The following is a 6,000-nucleotide window of genomic DNA, read 5'->3' on the forward strand; positions in this document are numbered from 1 at the left end:
TTGTCCATTTTTTTCAATTTCCAGCATCTCTCTTGTTTTTGGATTACACTGGCTTGTTTCTGTGCCATATATCCTTTCAGCCCAACCAGTCTATGCTGTTGTTTATGCTTCACATCTTCACATCCTTCCTCATCTAATTTAGGAGCAAGAATAGGCCATTTGGCCCCTTGAGCCTGCTCTGCCAATAGGTAAGATACGGCTGATCTGATTGTGGACGCACAACACTTTCCCGTCTGCCCCACCGCACCCCGCCCCCTCCCCCCCCCCCCAACATGACCTTTGACTCCCACGTTGATCAAAAATCTAACTCAACCCTAAAAATATTCAAAAATGCAGCCTTCACTGCTTTCTGGGGAAAAGAATCCCAAACACTGAGGGGGGGAAAAATTATCCATCTGTTTCATATGGGAGATCCCTAATATTTAAACTGTCCCTTAGTTTTAGACTCACCACAGGATCTTTTATGCTTCATTAATATCACCTCCCAACCTGTTCAACCTTTCCTCAAGCTAACCTCTTCATCCCATGACTCGGTTGAGTGAATCTTCTCGGAACTGCTTCAAATGCATCTACTATCTCCGTAGCCACTTTTAAGTCCCTAGGATGTAGGCCATGAGGTCCAGGGGACTTAAATGTATCTATAACTATGCTCCAATCACTATTTGGGTAAAGAAGTTTCTTAATTTCCTTTCCAGTCTTTTGGTGGCTGTCTTATGCTGATGGCCTCTAGTTATGCTCTTTACCTGGAAGAGGAAACATTGTCTCTGTATCCATACTATCAAAACCTTAATTTCAAAGACCTCATTTAGGTAACCTTTCAGCCCTTTTCAAGAAAGAGACCCAGCTTGTTGACCCTTTCCTGATCTGTACACCCACACGTTTCTGGTAACATCCTTGTAAACCTTCTCTGCACCCTCACCAGTATCTCCACATCCTTTTTATAATATGGTGACCTGAACTGCATGCAATACTCTTAAGTGTGGCCTAACCAAGGTTTGATACAGCTTTAGAATAATAACTTCCCTACTTTTCAATTCTACCCTTCTGGAAATAAAGCCTCATACTTGCTCTGCATTTTTATGGCCTTGCTAACCAGTGACAACTTCTAATGATTGATGTATTTGTGCTCAGATCTCTTTGTTCCTCTACTCCATCAAGACTTAAGCATTCCATGTAATAAGTAACCCTCAATTCTGCCTACCAAAATGTACTAGTTCACATTTGTGTTGATTTTCAATTCCCAATTATTTTTTTATTCTGCAAATTTATTGATGTCCTCCTGGTTTTATGCAGTCCTCCGTATTGACTGACTCTCTCCCATTCCCCCCACCAATTTAGTGTCATCCACAAATTTAGAAAATTGTTTTTGATTACAAGGTTCAAATTGTTCATGTAAATTGTGAACAACAGCGGTCCAAACACTAATTCTTGTGGAACACCACTTCCCACCTTCTGCCATTCTTAAATAACCACCCTTTTATTCCCACTCTCTGCTTAAGCCAGCTAGCAATCCATTCTGCCACTTGTCCATTGATGCCACTTGCTCTAGAACCAGCTCGCTATCCTGCAGCCAAAGGCTATAGCTTGAGGGGTACCACTCTGTATCAAGCATGGCTGACCAGGTGAGACTCTGCAGTTTTGACTGCTTGCCAAAATTGTATCAAAAGGATTTGCAGGTTAATAATCAACCTGCTTGGCCACATTATGAATGTATCTTTCTTGACCATCAAATGTGACGTGGGACTTAAACCTGGTGTGTTCAGGTTCAGAGGTAGCCACAAGACCACCCCACCCCCCACCCCCCCGCCCCACCTTTCTGTTACGTCCTCAAATTCAATAAGGTTGATCAAGCAAAATTTTCTTTGAAATCCATGCTGACTCTTTATTATATTTTTCTTTGTTCTTCATCTTGCTGTTGTATACTGCCCACACATTTTCCAACATTGCCTACTGGAAAGTGCTGAAAGTCGGAAACTTGGGTTTGTTTTATCATCTTTCCATTCTTTCCCCATAAACTTTAAGCTCTATTGTTTTTATTCTTGCTGACATCAAGAAATCAATAAGGAATTTTTTTATTTAGTTTATTCATTCACAGGATGAAGGCGTTGCTGGCTTAGCCAGCGTTTATCGCTCATCCCTAATTGCCCTTGAAAGGTGGTGGCGAGCCACCTTCTTGAACCATAGCAGTCCGTGTGGTGTAGGTACACTCTCAGTGCTGTTTGGAAGGGAATTCCAAGATTTTGACACAGCAGCATGAAGGAATGGCAATATAGTTCCAAGGCAGGATGGTGTGTGGCTTGGAGGGAAACTTGCAGGTGGTGGTGTTCCCTTGCATTTGCTACTCTTGTCCTTTTAGGTTGTAGAATTTGTGGATTTGGAAGATGCTGCTTAAGAGCCTTGGTAAGTTGCTGCAGTGCATCTTGAAGATGGTACACACTGCTGCTGCTGTGTACAGGAGGTGGAGGGACTGATGTTTAAGGTGGTGGATGGGGTATGAATCAAATGGGCTGCTTTAACCTGGCTTCTTGAGTGTCAAAGGAGCTGCACTCACCTAGGCAAGCGGAGAGTATTCCATCATGCTCCTGACTTGTAGATGGTGGACAGGTTTTAGGAAGTCAGGATGTGAGGTACTCAGCTGCAGAATTTCCAGCTTCTGCCCTGTTCTTGTAGCCACAGTATTTATATGGCTGGCCCAGTTCAGTACCTAGTCAATGGTAACCCTCAGGATGTTGATAATGGGGGATTCAGTGATGGAATGCCATTGAATGTCAAGGGGAGATGGTCATTGCTTGGCACTTGTATGCTGCGAATGCTACTTGCCACTTATCAGCCCAAGTCTGAATGTTGTCCATATGGACGTGGACTGCTTCAGTATCTGAGGAGTGGCGAATGGTGCTGAACACTGGACTCATCAGGAAACATCCTTACTTCTGACCTTATGGAAGTAAGGTCATTGATGAAGCAGCTGATGATGGTTGGGCTTAGGACAATATTCTGAGAAACTCCTGTAGCACTATTCTGGGAGTAAGATGATTGTTCTAGGTATGGCTCCAATCAGTAGGAAATTTTTCTTCAATTCCCATTGATTCCAGTTTTGTTAGGGCTACTTGATGCCAGACGTGGTCAAATGCTGCCATGATGTCAAGGAAGTCACTCTCACCTCACCTCATGAGTTCAGCTCTTTAAGTCCATGTTTGGACCAAGGCGAGAATGAGTTCATGAGCTGAGTGGCGCTGGCAGCATCCAAACTGAATGTCAGCCGATTATTGTTGAGTAAGTGCCGCCTGATAGCACTGTCCATGTCACCTTCTGTCACTTTGCTGATAATCGAGAGTACACTAACAGATTGGTAATTGGCCTGGTTGGATTTCTCCTTTTTCTGGACAGGACATTTTGTGCAATATTTCACAATACTGGGTAGTTGACGGTGTTGTAGCTGTGCCGGAACTATGAACGTGGCTAATTTTGGATTGAATGGGGAACTCTGGATGCTGCAATTTACCTCTGCAGATTTACTCAGTGAGCCTATTGTGTGGGCTATGCAGAGTACAGAGTCTAGACACGTAAGTTTAGACACGTAAGTTTAGACACGTAAGTTTAGACACGTAACCTTGATTTAGTTTTCCCAGTACCATCCACTTGACCATCACTCCATATGCCATTTAATTTCTCCTAATTCTGCCCTGCAGATTTTGTTCTTTCACTGCTTAAAACCTGTCCATTTTCCTGTTCAGACGCAAGTTAATTGACCTGAAACACTGGGGGCCGTAACTTTGAGCTTCCCAGCATCGGATTTGGGGGTACCACAAAGATGTGCTGGGGAACGCCAGTTGTAACCTCAAAGGTCAGGGTTTTGCATGGCAATTGCCTAGAAGTGCAAACTTCCTCTGGACAATTGCCCTGCTCTGGGAACCATATGAAAATATGATTTAAATAGCAAACTTCGGATGGTTCTGGCTCTGTTGCACAATAGTTACTCAGAAAAAGAAGAATTAAAACCTCTTCTCACATCTGGGTAACTGTTGTACAGACACAGACCACCCCACCACCCCAGAAACACAGGACTCCTGACCACCTAGAGGACTCCGCTCCCATCTTCCCCAGCTACCCCTCCCCCACACGGTATTCTCCACCACCCCTGATTCCCTTGGCCCGACCCCCCTCCGCCTTACCAATGCCGACTGACCTGACCTGAGTCCCACTGCCCCCCCCGGCCCAACCCCTACACTCTGAGGAAGTTATGGCCCATTAACTCTGTTTCTCTCTCCACAGTTGATGCCAGGCCTACTGCCAATTTCCAGCATGTTTTATTTATGATTTGCAAAAATAATGCCAGGCCTTGAACATTGCAACTATGGAGAAAGTTTGGATAGGCTAGGGTTGTTTCCCTTAGCCCAAAGGAGGCTGAGGGGTGACCTAATTGAGATGTGCAAGGCCTAGATAGCGTAGACAGTAAAGATCTGTTTCCCTAGCTGAGTAGTCAATTACCCGGCGGCATAGGTTTTTTTTTAGGTGATGGGTAAAAGTATTAGAGCGGACATGAGGAAAAACCTTAAGACCCAGAGGGTGGTGGATGGCTGGAATTCACTGCCTCAATTGGTGGTTGAAGCTGAATTAGCTCAACTCATTTACAAGGTACCTGCATCTGAAGTGCTGACACCTGCAAGGCTATGGACCAGATGCTGGAAAGTGGGATTAAAATAAGCGACTGGTTTCGTTGTTTTTCCCTTTTTTAGCTGTCGCAGACATGATGGGCTGAATGGCCTCTTTCTGTGCTGTATCCTTTCTATGGTTCTGCACTTCTTATCCATGGTTTATTTTGTTATACTTATTTTGTTGCGTCAGAATTATGTTGCGTAGGTGACGCTGATTTTAGCTGAACTAAGCTCTTTGTCTCTTTTTGCGGTGGCCTGTAACAGGGGCATTTGATTCTTGCCAACCTGGTACCACATTTGCTGATCTACTGAAGTGTGTCCAAAGATCCGTAAAGGAAGCTCCAGATTTGACAGTGTTTTAAAGAAGTGGTCCACCTGTGAAGCGTTGCCGTTTATGAGGGTTGGCGGGCCCGACGCTCCGTGGTGAGTTAAGAAGCTGAGGTGTCAGCAGCAAACAGACGTTTGTCCCGAAGCGTTTTCGGAGAAACTCCGTCACCGGGACAGTGCCCTGTCAGGCCACGACCCATCCCATCCCAGACCACGCCCCGCCCCGCCCCGTCCACTGTCCAGAGCTGGACCCCGCCTTCCGCACCCTGCTCCGCCCACTAGCTAGGCCCCACCCCGTACCCCGAGCACAGCTCACCGGCCCCACCTATCGCCCCCCGGCTCCACCCCTCCCCCCACCAACTGCACCGGTTTGGTGCCGCCTCTCGCCGCTACGTGGCAAAATCTGCCATATTGACCGCGTCAGCTGTTCGCGCAGCGCTGGTTACTGCAGTAACTGAGGCTGGTGGCTGAGACGGGCCCGGTGACTCATACACCGGGTTTTGCGGCGGCAAGTCACTGCTTTTACACCAGTCGGTACAGAGGCATCAAACCCAGATAGCGGTGGGGCCAGGGCCGGTGTCGGAGCTATTCGTAGGAACCATTAGTAGCTCGGGCTTCGGGTGAGTGAGGTGCTCGATATCACTGGGCTCTGGGTGTGTGTGTGTGTGTGTGTGTGTGAGAGAGAGAGGTGCCAGTATCACTGGGCTCTGGGTGTGTGTGTGTGAGAGTGAGAGAGGTGCCAGTATCACTGGGCTCTGGGTGTGTGTGTGTGAGAGAGTGAGAGGTTCTAGTACTGAGCTCTGGGTGTGTGTGTGTGAGAGTGAGAGAGGTGCCAGTATCACTGGGCTCTGGGTGTGTGTGTGTGAGAGAGTGAGAGGTTCTAGTACTGAGCTCTGGGTGTGTGTGTGTGAGAGTGAGAGAGGTGCCAGTATCACTGAGCTCTGGGTGTGTGTGTGTGAGAGAGTGGTGCCAGTATCACTGGGCTCTGTGTGTGTGTGTGTGAGAGAGAGAGAGGTGC

At 46.8% G+C, this 6,000-nt stretch overlaps 1 protein-coding gene across 1 annotated transcript in view; it reads left to right on the plus strand.

The window, feature by feature from the left end:
* The first annotated feature begins 5,369 nt into the window (after window positions 1–5,369).
* Window positions 5,370–6,000, plus strand: part of sec23a (Sec23 homolog A, coat complex II component) — a 102,240-nt gene continuing 101,609 nt past the window's right edge. The window contains exon 1 of the mRNA XM_041214620.1: window positions 5,370–5,602. The gene's annotated coding sequence lies outside the window, so the exon portion shown is untranslated. The remainder of the gene's footprint in view (window positions 5,603–6,000) is intronic.

The sequence above is a fragment of the Carcharodon carcharias genome, chromosome 20, assembly GCF_017639515.1.
Source record: "Carcharodon carcharias isolate sCarCar2 chromosome 20, sCarCar2.pri, whole genome shotgun sequence".
In the NCBI taxonomy this organism is placed as follows: domain Eukaryota; kingdom Metazoa; phylum Chordata; class Chondrichthyes; order Lamniformes; family Lamnidae; genus Carcharodon; species Carcharodon carcharias.